At 56.0% G+C, this 13,090-nt stretch overlaps 1 pseudogene; it reads right to left on the bottom strand.

Moving 5' to 3' along the window:
* Positions 1-12,352: 12,352 nt before the first annotated feature.
* On the bottom strand, positions 12,353-12,658 carry LOC147973897 (pollen allergen Phl p 1 pseudogene; annotated as a pseudogene).
* Positions 12,659-13,090: the final 432 nt, after the last annotated feature.

Genomic DNA, 13,090 nt, shown 5'->3' with positions numbered 1-13,090 from the left:
GAATGTCCGCCCCCTCCCCCTTTATAAGCAGGGGAAACGGGGGCAGTTCGCACATTCGCCCGTTGCTGTTTCCAATCTCAGAAATCTCCGCCGCTCCCTCGCCTCCCCAGAGCAGAGAGAGAGCAACGCCCCGTCCCCCATCGCCGCCAGCATCACCAACGCCGTCGACCTCCTCCACTGCTTCCGCCATGGCTCCAAAAGCCGACAAGGGGAAGGCCGTGAAGTCGACCGAGGCACAGCGGCTCGCGGCGCTGCGGAAGGAGCGCGCAGTTCCCCCCCCCCCCCAAGCTTGCCGCGAAGGAGCTGAGGGAGAACTACTACCTCTTCTGGTCGGCGGAGACACGAGCGCACCCGCGCACAAAGGTACTCCCCGCCGTCGCTTGGAAGAAGGCCCCGAATGGATACCCCTTCTTCGCTCTGTTCTTCTACTGCGGGCTCTGCCCGCCTTTCTCTGATTTCTTCTGTGACATTATGAATACCTATGGATTCCATCTCCTTGACTTCACCCCCAATGCCGTCCTGACCATGGCAGTTTTTGCACATCTCTGCGAAAACTTTGTCGGAGTCCTTCCCAACGTAGCCCTCTTCCGCCACTTCTTCATACCTCGAGTAGAGAGAGGAGAGCCTCTATCCGGCGGGATTGCCTGGATCTCAAGGGCCGGCAAGAAGGAAACCCATCTGGAGGGAGAGTTCCGCGGCAAGTGGGAGGAGTGGAGAGCAGATTGGTGCTAGATTGACGAGGAGAATCCACAGCCATTCACCACCCGGCGCCAAACCCCAGTAGCACGCGGCAGCGATTGGAGCGACGTGGCCCCGGAAGACGACAGGCTGAGGATTGCCGTCACCAGGATCTTGCGCCTCAGGCTTGCCGGGCTTACTGTTGGCGCTGTTGGCGCCGATTTCCTTCGCCGCCGCATCGCCCCCCTGCAGGAACGGGGGAGGCCCACTTGGGAATTCAAGAACGCGGCAGACATTATGAGGCTGCGGCCGGGCCTCAACTACAACTTCACAGTCCTGGAGCTCAACGCCATGCTGCAGGAGCTGTTCAAATATGACCCCCAACATCCCGAGGTGTTCAGGTTGCCGGGGGGCGTCGTCCCGTTGTGCAACAATTCCGCGCTCGACCGCATCCGTGCAATGATGCCGGAGTGCGACTCGCACGGGATTGTGCCAACTTGGCAGGAGCCTGCCGACGAGGTCGTGCAGCAGTTCTTCGACGACTTGGTGGAAGTGCCAGTCCGCCCCGACGAGAAGGACGGCCTCACCCGCGACACCACGGATGCGGAGTTGGCGCTCATCGCCACTAGGCTGGAGGAGGCAGCGGCAGCTGCAGCCGCGGGCGAGTTCGGATTCACTGTGGAGGAGGTTGATGCAGCGGAAGCGGCAAGCCGTGCCAAGCGAGGGGAGCCCACCGGCAAGAAGGAGCTTGCCGGGCATGACGCCGAGCCGAGCGAGCCCGCCAAGGACACGAGCGGCTCGTTGGAAATCAACTCTTCTTCCTCCTCATCTTCGAGCAGCTTGCCGCAAGCAGAGCCTCCATCCCCACCAAGAAGGCGTCTCCGCAAGGTCGGTGATGTGGCGGAGCGACAAGCGGGTCAACAGTCGCCACGCCGCGTGACACGCTCTACCGCGGCAAACACCGTTGCCGCGGGAGTGCCTCATGCTGTGACGGCAACTGGAGCGGAGTCTAGCCGGACCACGCTTCAGTCCCTGCCGCTACTCACGCCGCGCTGACAGCCGGAGCGAGGTCCTCTCAGCCCACCGCCACCGCTCCCGCCAAGCAGCCAAGGGAAGCTACCCCTCCACCTCCTCACGCCGGGCGTGCGCCGGACTTCGACTTCTCCGCGTTCAGCTTCGACGAGGAAGAAGAAGAAGAGTAAGCTTCTCTTGCTGTGCTTATAGTTCTTCGATTCTTGCTGTTTTGTCTTGTTTCTCACTTGCTTTTCCCTGAACCTGTTCCTCTTCAGGACTCTGGCCCAGAGAGCGGCTAAGAGAGCTAAGGCCCCGGTGATCGTCATCGAGGACGAGCCCACTGCGACAGCAGGTGGCGCGCCCGAGACAACCTTGCCAGACCCGGCGACTCTCCTCCAGGGCAGCCCCCAGCGTAAGTGTATGATTTACTTTCTGCTGCGAGGCGCGCTTAGGTACTTGTCTTTGCTGATATCTGCTTGTTGACTTGTGTAGGAGCCGAGCAGCCTCACCAGGAGCCAAGGGAGAATCCCCCGACAAGGGAGAATTCTCCGGCAAGGGAGGGCTTCCCGGTAAGGGAGAAGTCTCCGGCAAGAGAGGGTTCTCCGGCAAGGGAGAAGTCTCTGGCAAGGGAGGGTTCTCCGGCAAGGGAGAAGTCTCCGGCAAGGGAGGGTTCTCCGGTAAAGGACAGCACCAGCGGCCCTCCGACGGCGGAGACCACAACTGCAGAACCTGGTGCAGGTACTCCTCTTGCTTCAAAATTTCCCTTGGGTTCTTCTTCTTTTGATCTTCCTGAGTTTTTGCTGGATTTTGCTTGACTCTTCCCCCTTTTCCAGCCGTCAGATCCATCCGCTGCGGAGCAGATGGAAACCGAGGTCGCCGCCGATGAGGCAACTGGTGCTGGAGATGCCGCCGGCGCAGAGGCCGCCAAGGCTGACGCCGCGGCAACTGGCGAGGGGTCCGGCGATCGCACTGACGGCCCTGAGGCCGCAGGAGCGCCAGGCGCTACACCGACCGCCCACCCGTCCGCCGCTGCCGCAGCGCCAGGCTCCGGAGAGCCCCAGCCAGGCGTCTACCTGAAGGCCGGCGATGACGTCTTCATCAATCTTCCCTGGGCATCAAGCTCCAGAGCGCCGGTCGAGGGGGAGATCTTCGACGGAGAAGTGCTTGCCTCCGCGGGGTTGACGCTGGTCGACGTGCCAAGCAGCAGCAGCAACGAGCCCGAAGAAGAGCGGCTGCTGCGGAGGTTGATGTCGCTCTACCGCGCGCGACAAGCCAAGCTGGAGTCCCGCGAGGCACTTGTCGCGAAGGCGGGAGAAGACATTGAAAAGCGCGCGGAAGAGCTCGGGGGCTTCCACCGGGAAGCCCTCCGATCCCTGGCGGAGGAGCGGGAGCAGCTCGTTGAAGCGCGGAAGGCCTTTCTCCTCGAGAAGGCCGAAGCCGAAGAGCGCCAGCGACTTGCCGCTGTGAAGCTAGCCGCGGAGGAGGGCGAGCTGGCGTAGCGGAAGGTCAATCTTGACGCCCACGAGGAGGAGCTTGCCTCGCGCGAGGAGAAACTTGGTGGAGCCCTCAAGCAAGCGGAGGACGCTGCCGCCGCCGCCGAGGCCGCCAAGGAGGAGTTGAAGACGAAGGTGGCGCGGCTGGAGGCCGATCTCTCCGAGAAGGGCAAGGAGCTCAGCGCCGCCAAGGTCTCCAACGTGGATCTTGAGTTGAAGCTAACAACTTTGACCAAGACTCTGGACAGCGCCAAGAAGCGGGAGGCGGCCTTGAAGGAGGAAATCAAGGCCGACAAGGCGCTGCTGGAGAGTGCTGCCACCGCCCAGAACGCCTTCAGGGAGACCGTGACGCACTGGACGGAGAGTCTTGTGAACGCCACCACGGACATCGACAAGGAGCTGGCGCAACTGGGGATGGAGGATCTCGGGTATCCCTCCGACGACAACCTCCAACCCAATGCCAAGCTCATTCTGTTCTTCAAGGGCGTGGCGACAGCTCTTCAGCGACTCCGGGAGAGGATCCCCAAGCAACTGGCTGACGAGTCGCGCAGGGTCTGCGCGGGGGCCCTCCAGAAAGTATTGATGAAGGTGGCCTTCCGCAATCCGGGCCTCCGCCTCACCAACATCCTCAGGACCTTGCCGCCAGAGGCTGATCTGGAGGAGCTCAAAGCCCTTGTCGCACCCATTGTGGACAAGGTGAGCGGGATCAAGAGGGTTGAAGGCGATCGCGTAGATTAGGCCGCCCATTTCTTCTTCCCTTGTCGCTGTTTATCTTGTCATGAAAACAGTCTATTAGAGCTGCGACAAGCTATTTTGTAATATAACTTTATTTTGGGTAGCCATTGCAATGTTATTCCCTTTACTTGACTCTTTGCTTTGTATGCTTTTACCCTACGCTTTTAGGGAACTTGCCGGTGCAGGTACCTTGGCCGCGAGCGCTGAGTGCGGAACGTCAGCAGCCTGCTGGCGGTGCCGCTACCGGCAAGAGACCTTGTCGCGACTAGTTGCAGCTCACTTAAGTTGTCGAGCGGACTCGAAACAAAGTAAGGGCGCTAGCAGCTCACTTAATTTGTTGAGCGGACTCGAAACAAAGTAAGGGCGCTAGCAGCTCACTTAATTTGTTGAGCGGACTCAAAACAAAGTAAGGGCGCAACTAGCTACGAGTTGGTTCCTCTGCGCACAGGTTTTCCATACAAAGTGCGGTCGTTCAAGGGAAATAACTTAAATTTAAAAAATATGATTACTCAAACTTTGGCGACTTAGCTTTTCTGTTGTTTGCTCCCCGGCAAGGCGAAACTCTCTTGAACGATGCCTGGTCCATACCATCATCTTCTCCTCTCCCCCCCGGCAAACTTGTGATCGAGGGGAACCTTCCTTTCAAAAGAAAGAAGAGACAATACAGATATGGAGCTTTACGGCTCGTTAGTGCTTACCGTGGAGTAGGTGCTGCACAAAGTGTCAGATCATATATGCCAAAAAATAGAAAGCATAAAATTGACAAAATGCGCAGGGCACATGAGCTTTATTTATGCACGGGTTCTGCGCCCGGCTTTGTACAAAGGATTACATGCAACAGCGGCAAGACTTGTACAAAAGGTGGTTGCCGGAACTGGTTCCGGCAACCGCGCCTTATGGGTAAAACTTACGAAGATGCTCAATGTTCCAGGAGTTGCTCACCGGAATTCCATCTTCGGTCTCAAGGCGGACAGCGCTAGGCCTAGTGACTCGTTTCACTCGGTAAGGGCCTTCCCACTTCGGCGTCAACTTGTTGGAATTCTTGGCGGGCTGAACGCGCCGAAGAACAAGGTCGCCTTCCTCGAGACTTCTGGCATTAACTTTGCGGCTATGGTAGCGGCGCAAAGCTTGCTGGTAGCGAGCAGCTCGCACAGCAGCTTGAAGATGGTCTTCCTCAAGGAGCAGCGCGTCATCTTGTCGCAACTGCTCTTGCTCAAGCTCATCATAAGAGAGCACTCGAGGTGACCCGTATACGAGTTCCGTGGGGATAACTGCCTCTGCTCCATAGATTAGAGCGAAAGGTGTCTGGCCAGTGGCTCGATTTGGTGTCGTCCTGATCGACCAAAGAACCACCGGCAGCTCCTCGATCCAGTTTCTTCCGCACTTGTGCAGCCTGTCGAAAGTTCTGGTCTTGAGCCCGCGCAGCACTTCAGCATTTGCCCTCTCCGCTTGACCGTTGCTTCTCGGGTGAGCAACAGAAGCGAAGCAGACCTTGGCGCCAAGATTTTGGACGTACTGCATGAAGGTGCGGCTCGTGAATTGTGTACCGTTGTCGGTGATTATCCTGTTAGGGATCCCGAAGCGGCAAACAATCGACCTGAAGAACTTGACGGCTGACTGTGCGGTCACCTTCCTCACTGGTTCCACTTCCGGCCACTTTGTGAACTTGTCGATTGCAACGTACAAGTACTCAAAGCCCCCGACAGCTCGGGGAAAGGGGCCGAGGATGTCGAGCCCCCAGACCGAAAATGGCCAGGATAAAGGGATCGTCTGGAGAGCTTGAGCTGGTTGGTGTATCTGCTTGGAATGGAACTGGCACGCTTCACACTTGGTTACTTGTGCAGTTGCATCCTGGAGGGCTGTTGGCCAGAAGAAACCTTGTCGGAATGCTTTGCCGACAAGTGCTCTTGCGCCAATGTGGTGACCACATATGCCTCCATGTATCTCTGCCAACAGCTTTTGTCCGTCTTCCCAGTGAATACACTTCAATTTCACACCGTTGAGTCTTCTTCTGTACAGTGTCTTGTCGACAAACTGGTACATACTTGACTGCTGGGCTACTCTTTCCGCTTCTTCTTGCTCTTCGGGAAGTTCTCCTGTCTGAAGGAAATGGACAATTTGCTGTGCCCATGCTGGAGCTTGCGGCTCGACAACAAGGACTAAAGGCAAATCTGCTACTGCGGGAACATCCGCTTCTATGGCAAGAACCTGCGGCTCTGCCGGAGCTTGACGTTCCCCGACAAGCTTGCCGGAGCAAAACTTGTCGGGAGCTTCTGCTTCAACGGAACAAACCCTAAGGCTTGTCGGAGCATCTTGCTCCTCAGCGCTCTCAGCGTTGATCTTAGGGACCTTCTTGGCGGCGGCTTCGGGAAGCTCTGCCGGCAAATAGTCACCAGAAATCAACTTCCTCTTCTTGATCTGTCCAGTTGATGGTGTTACGGACGGTTGAGTCAGCTTGAGCACAAAGATCCTTGGTTCTACAGGTAATTTAAGTGCGGCACACTTTGACAGGCCATCAGCAATGGCGTTCTGAGCTCTTGGAACATGCTCCATTTGTAAGCCATCAAAGCGCTCTTCTAGCTTTCTCACTTCGTCGACGTAAGCTTCCATCAACGGACTCTGATAACTCTTGTTTACTTGGCGGACGACAAGTTGTGAGTCACCCCTGACAATGAGCTTCTTGATTCCAAGGTCTGCCGCGATCCTGAGACCGGCAAGCAATCCCTCATACTCTGCAGTATTGTTTGTTGCCTGCTCCTTGGGAAAGTGCATCTGGACTACGTACTTGAGGTGCTCTCCGGTGGGTGCGACAAGCAGCACGCCAGCGCCGGCGCCTTGCAGCGAAAAGGCACCATCAAAGTACATCAGCCATTCTTTGCTCGCTTCCTTGACGGGGATGCTCGTTTCTAGAATTTCTTCATCTGGTGTTGGCGTCCATTCTGCTATAAATTATGCCAATGCTCTGCTTTGGATAGTTGAAGTACTCTCAAACTTGAGGCCAAAGCTTGACAGTTCCAGTGCCCACTCAACAATCCTGCCTGTCGCTTCTGGATTCTGTAATATCCTCTTCAGCGGAAAGCGAGTGACAACTGTGATCTCGTGTGCTTGGAAGTAATGGCGCAGCTTTCTCGAGGCCATGAGAAGACCGAAAAGCAATTTCTGCACACCAGAATACCTTGACCTAGCCCCCTGCAGAAGGGAACTGACAAAGTAAACTGGGTGCTGCACCACTTTCTTCTGTGTCTCCTCGTGCATCTGCACAGATCCATCTTTGTCGGGACCAGAGCTTGCCGGGGAAGCCCCCTGCTTGCCGCTGGATGTGCTTGCCTTGGTTGCGGGCTCGTCATCTGCCTCCCTTTCTGCTACTAACGCAGCACTAACCACTTGATTGGTTGCCGCTATATACAGCAGCAACTTCTCTTGTGGCTTAGGTGCGACAAGTATTGGAGGGGAGGACAGGTATCTCTTCAAGTCTTGCAGCGCAGCCTCCGCTTCCGGAGTCCATTTCATTGGGCCTGCCTTTTTCAATAACTTGAAAAACGTCAGGGCGCGCTCGGCAGACCGAGAGATAAACCTGCTGAGAGCAGCCACACAACCGGCAAGTCTTTGTACATCCTTGACGCGCTTGGGTGCTTCAATCTGCTCAATGGCCTTGATCTTGTCGGGATTGGCTTCAATCCCCCACTGAGACACGAAGAACCCGAGAAGCTTGCCGGAAGGAACTCCAAACACACACTTCTCTGGGTTGAGCTTGAGGCTGATCTTGCGCAGATTTGCAAAGGTTTCGTCCAAATCTTGAATCAGAGTTGCCCTGTCCTTGCTCTTGACCACTATATCATCCATGTAGGCTTCCACATTTCTGTGTATTTGCGGCTCAAGGGCGACATGGACTACTCTTGCAAATGTTGAACCAGCATTTTTTAGTCCGAAAGGCATTCGTACGAAACAGTACGTGCCACATGGAGTAATAAATGCGGTCTTCTCCTCATCCTCTTCTGCCATGAAGATCTGATGATATCCTGAATATGCGTCAAGAAATGAAAGCAAATCACATCCGGCTGTGGAGTCAACAATCTGGTCAATGCGCGGCAAAGGAAATGGGTCTTTGGGACAAGCTTTGTTAACATCGGTAAAATCGATACAAAGTCTCCATTTCCCGTTTGCCTTGCGCACGACTACAGGATTGGCCAACCACGTGGGATGGAGCACTCCTCTGACAAGGCATGCTGCTTCCAACTTCTTGATCTCTTCTGCTATGAACTCTTGGCGCTCCACTGCCTGCTTCCTGACCTTCTGCTTGACGGGCCGTGCATGAGGACAAACGGCAAGGTGGTGCTCAATCACATTCCTGGGAACACCGGGGATGTCAGACGGTTGCTACGCAAACACGTCGACATTCGCCCGCAGGAAAGCAACGAGCGCGCTTTCCTATTTAGGGTCGAGAGTGGCACTGATGGTGAAGGTACCACCAGTGCCGTCCTCCTTGGCGGACACCTTTTTCGTCTCTGGCGGAGCTGCCATCGTCTTCTTACACTTGCCAGTGGAGCTCGATGGTGCGTCCTCGACGGCAGCGCAGCACTCCGAAGAGGTGCGCTTGCCGGAGTGGGCATCAGAACTCTTGCCGGACTTGGTCTTCTTCCCCCCGGGAGCTTCAGCGGCAAGTGACTCGCGCTCTGCTGCGGCTGCTGCTTCCCGGTAGATCTTGTCGGCACAGATAAGAGCATCTTTCTTGTCGCCAGGGACAGAGATGACGCTTATCGGGCCTGGCATCTTCAGCATGTTATATGCGTAGTGAGAGGCTGCCATGAACTTGGTGAGTGCTGGACGGCCAAGTATTCCATTGTAAGGCAATGGGATATCGGCAACGTCAAATGTGACCCTCTCAGTCCTGAAGTTCAACTCGCTGCCAAATGTTACTGGCAACGTGACTTTCCCCTTCGGCTTGCTCCTTCCCGGGTTGATTCCTTGGAATGTGCCGGTCTCTTCGAGCTCGCTGTCAGGGATCTGGAGTTTCTGGAGTACAGCGGAGGAGATCAGGTTCAAGCCGGCCCCGCCGTCAACTAACATCTTAGTGACCTTGAGGTTGCGGATAGTTGGTGAAACCAACATCGGCAAGCACCCGACCGCAGTTGTGTGATCAGGGTGGTCCTCAATGTCAAAGATGATAGGCGTGCTGGACCATTTCAGAAGTTTGTGCGATTCGACAGGTGGTTCCACTGCATTGACTTCCCGCACCCACTGCTTGAGTTGGCGGTGTGAAGTGTGCAGAGAAGCACCGCCGTCAACGCACAAGACCTCCGTGGCTTTCTGAAACTCCTGCTCACTGGTCTCAACATCATCCATGTCTTCGTCGTCGTCGTCGTCTTCATCGTTGTCGCGGCCGCGGGGAGGTCTGTCTTCTTGCCGCGGCGTCCTCCCCGGCCGACGCGCTTCTTGCCGGATTCTCTAGCACCTCCTTGGGCCCTCTCCTTGTCTCGCCGCTCGTACTCAGCCTTTTGCTGCTGGACAAGCTGCTCGACCTTCTTGCAGCTCTGGAGGTCATGGCCCTTGGTGCGGTGAATCTTGCAGTACTGCTTGTCGGTGCCGTCCTTCTTGTCGGCGATTGCTACAGCCTGGCAGTTGGTGCACGCGGCAACCTCCTTGCCGGAGCTACCAACTTTGGCCTTCTTGGCGCCACCTTCGTTGCCGGACTGCTCAACGACTAGCACTTCTTTGCCTTTCTTCTTCCTGTTCCGTCGCCGGTTTCTCTTTGCCGGGGCGGTATCCTCACTGTCAGATCCTTCTGCTCCGGTCTTCTCTCCGGGGAGTTTCCTCCCTTCCTCAGCACGCGCACACTTGTCGGCCAGGGCATACAGCTCACTGACGTCTCTGATCCTGCACATCACCATCTCCTCCCGCATCCTGCGGTTACACACGTTCTGATGGAACGCGCTGATGACCGCGGCGGGGTGGACGTCTGGGATGTTGTACTGTACACGGCTGAACCTCTGAATGTACTTGCGCATGAGCTCTCCTTCCTTCTGGGCGAGCAGATGAAGGTCACTCTCTTGGCCATGAGGTTTGTGGCCGCCTGTAAAGGCGCCGACAAACTGATGGCATAGGTCGGCCCAAGAGGATATGGAGTTGTCCGGCAAGTGCATGAGCCAGGACCTGACGTTAGGCTTGAGCACCAGTGGGAAGTAGTTGGCAAGGATCTTGTCGTCCCGCCCCCCGGTAGCCTACACCGCAATGGTGTAGATGCTGAGGAACTCCGACGGATGCGTCTTGCCATCGTACTTCTCTAGTACATCTGGTTTGAAATTCTTCGTGCTGAGCCATTGGACTTGCCGCAGCTCACGAGTGAACGCAGGGCAACCTACCGCGTACGGCAAGTCGCCTGGTTCCCCTGGCGCATGCATGTCGACAGAGGGCCCAGCGCGCTGGTCTGATTGACATCGCGCTTCCCTTCGGCGCTCGATGCAAGTACGAGCGTCTTCTTGTTGTCGTTCTTGAAGAACTTGGCGCTGATCGCGACGAGCTCGCGGATCTGACGACGCAGTGGAGTCGCTGTCGAGGTGGATCCGGCGAGTCGGCGATCTCGGCCTTCGGGGCGGAGAGTGCACAGTAGTTGCACCCCCACCAGTCTTGTCGTCTCCGGCTCGTGCCTGGCTGGCTTGCCGCGGCTGCGACGTGCTCGGTTGCCGTGGAGTGTCGCCGTTGGCGAAGCCGATGAGACTCTAGATGGTTGCCCTCCAATCGTCGATCTTGTCCGCCGTTGGAGGGTAGTCTAGGAGCAGCTGAGCTCGCGCCAAAGCTTCTGCTGCAGTGGCGGGCGGTGGTGGCGAACGGTGCGAGGAGTGGGATATGCTCGGACTTCTAACCACGTTAGAAGGAGAAATATCCTGTCCAGGCGACCGTGCGTCGCTCGTGCCAGCATGTTGGCGTGCATGGTGGTCCTGAGCGCTCCGAGATCCACCAGCCCGATCTTGGTCTAGCAAACGCATGGTACCGTGAGTACCATGACGCTGCCGGTCCCGCGCCTCCTGAGACAGGCGCGGTGCATGTACGGACGCCGAGGTCTTGGAGTGCGCCCGGTCGTTGTGGGAGCCGGCTACGCCGCCGATGGGCAGTGCAGCCTCGCCCTTGGACCTGGCAGCACCGTGCGCTCCCTCGTCTACGCCCGTTCTTCCACCGGCGCCCGCCCCATCAGCCGTTTGCTCCGGCAGTGGAGGGTAAGGCGCGGACGGAGCAGCCGCCTCCGAAACCTTCTTCTTCGGCGGCATGTTGATGAAGATGATGAAGATCTAGCTCGCAAGAGCACCGGATCTGGTTCACACAACTTCGACGCCCCCTACCTGGCGCGCCAAAGATGCCGGGGTACTGATCCACGGGCACCTATGGGACCGGCGGACCGGGTCCCTTTCGGTTCGGCGGGGGCGGAGATCGTGCAAAGAGCGGATCGAGGCGATGCACGCGAGCGATTTACCCAGGTTCGGGCCGCACGGATGCGTAAAACCCTACTCCTGCTTTGTGGTTTGTATTGATTTCTTTCTCGGGAGCGCGGAGTGCTACAGTACACACCCGCAGCTAACAAGACCGAGCGTGAGTGTTCGAACTCACTCACCCCCCTCTACGTTGCACACGGGCCTCCTTTTATATGCTCAAGGGGTTCCCGACAGGTGGCAACGGAGGTAAAGGGCAAAAATGGAAAGGTGCTGTGGTAGGCACAACTACCTGCTACAGTGTATCATACTTAACCCTGACAGCAGGGGACAAGGGCCTTAAATGCCCGTCTGTGTCGCCTAAACAGTGCGAAAAGGGACCGCCAGGGACGCCACCGTTCACCACGATGGCGATCTTGCCAGCGCCGCTTGCCACCGCACGCCGCTGGCTACACAGCCTCCCGCCACGTACGCCTGGAAGGGCCCCAGAGCGACACGTTGGTGGATGCGCTGGAGCGCGGGCCCAGGGAGGTGGCTTGCCGCGGCAAGCGCCTTGCCGCTGTCGTTGTCTTGTCGCGTCCGGGAGCTTGTCGCTCACCGGGCCTTGCCGGGGCGCGTGGTGCGCCGCGGCAAGTTCCTTGCAATGCCTTGGGTGGCCTTCCCGGCAAGCTCCTCTTGCCGGGGTCTTGGGATGCTTTTGTTAGCCTTCCCGGCAAGCTCCTCTTGCCGGGGTCTTGTCTTCTTGGCTTGGACACTTTGTTCTTGAATGGCTCCAAAGGAACCACGAAGGACCTTGGCGGTCACCCGGCAAGCCTTGCCGCGGGATGCTGCGACTGCCCGTGCACAAGTTCGGGATACTAGGGTACCCCTACTCTAGTACACCGACACTCATGCTCTCATCGCATCATATGTATGATATGTGCGGCTAGCTGGTTTATTCTTCTTCTTGAGCCAAAAGGAACTATTTAAGGTGGCCGGTAGAAGATCATATCTTCATCTCCTTCATATTCTTCACTTGGTCTCGTAGGAGGTGTCGAGCTTCCAGCCCTTGGGGATGACGTCCTCGGCGACGGTCTTGGTGCCGCCCTCGGTGGTGTAGCGGGCGGTGAAGGGTCCGATGATCTTGTCAGGGATGTCGATCCTCCCCACGGCTCCCCACGACTCCTTGAACTCGATCCACTTATCCTTGCCCTTCTGCTTGATGTCCACGGCCACCACGTCGTCGTCGCCTTGGAGGAGCTTGATCACCAACGCCAGGTAGTTAGGGCTGGAGCCCTTCTCCACGTGGAAGTTCACCTTGGTGCTCGCCGGGTACATTTATTTTCAAATAGGCGATGAACATTTTCAAAATACATTTCTAAAAAATTATTCAAATACAGGTTACCATTTTCTAATACAAGTTGAATATTTTTTTCAATAAACCAAAATATTTTCTAAGAACATTGGATAAACAATTTTCAATTAAATGTTTCAAACATTTTTTAATAAATATTAAAAAAATACATGTTTAACATTTTTTAATGGCACCAAACGAATAACATGATTTTGTTTACATTGCATAATTTCAAATAAATCTTTCAAACATTTTTAGTAAGTGTTATATAAACTAAAATACATGTTGAACGTTTTTCCAATGGCACCAAGTACTTTTTGAAATTACATGAATATTGTTTTTACATTGTATTAACATTTTTATGAATGGCATCAAACATATATTTTCATACACCTGAACACTCTGTTTGAATTTCA

Source organism: Triticum urartu, chromosome 5A (assembly GCF_056163025.1).
Source record: "Triticum urartu cultivar PI428250 chromosome 5A, HENAU_Tu73, whole genome shotgun sequence".
Taxonomy (NCBI): domain Eukaryota; kingdom Viridiplantae; phylum Streptophyta; class Magnoliopsida; order Poales; family Poaceae; genus Triticum; species Triticum urartu.
Note: the sequence above shows the minus strand (reverse complement) of the source record. Positions and strands in the feature narration are given on the sequence as shown.